A 515-nucleotide genomic window follows, 5' to 3' on the forward strand; every position below is an offset into this window, starting at 1 on the left:
GCGGGGGAGGAGGGGGGTACGGCCGCGCGTGTGCTTGTGCTGGGGGGCGCAAAGTCTTGGCCGCGGAAGGAGAGGCGTCGCGGGCTCCGAGGAGAAGCGCTGAGGGGCGGGGGTGCGCTTGCAACCGGGTCTGGGGTAGGAGCATCCTAGGCCCGGCCGAGCGGCTGAACGGAGCGCGGAGCCTGCCGCGGATGCTGGGGCTGCGGGGAAGGGGGGGGGGGGGCGGGGGAGCCGCTGCTGGGGCGCACGGCGGGGGCCTGCCCCTCGTTAGGAAGGGTCCGAGCGGGCGGGGGGGGGTTGGGATCGGGTACGGGCAAAACTAGGGACATAATCTGTAAATTATTAGGAGTGGAAGTTTCCAGAAATATTTTTGTGTGTCTGTGCAGCAGTATTGAAACGTCCGCCTGCATCACGTGGGGGCCCTGTATAGAGCGCAGGGCTGGAGCCGAGGGAGGGAGCGGAGGGAGGGGCTGCGCCGCCGCGGGCCCGCCGCGCTCCGCAGGGCCCCGGCCCGC

General features: G+C 70.5%; 1 protein-coding gene across 5 annotated transcripts in view; it reads left to right on the forward strand.

The window, feature by feature from the left end:
- Positions 1 to 515, forward strand: part of XPO1 (exportin 1) — a 40,518-nt gene that overhangs the window by 953 nt on the left and 39,050 nt on the right. The window lies entirely within an intron of this gene.

Source organism: Haliaeetus leucocephalus, unplaced genomic scaffold, assembly GCF_000737465.1.
Source record: "Haliaeetus leucocephalus isolate CR32 unplaced genomic scaffold, Haliaeetus_leucocephalus-4.0 Scaffold450, whole genome shotgun sequence".
In the NCBI taxonomy this organism is placed as follows: Eukaryota; Metazoa; Chordata; class Aves; order Accipitriformes; family Accipitridae; genus Haliaeetus; species Haliaeetus leucocephalus.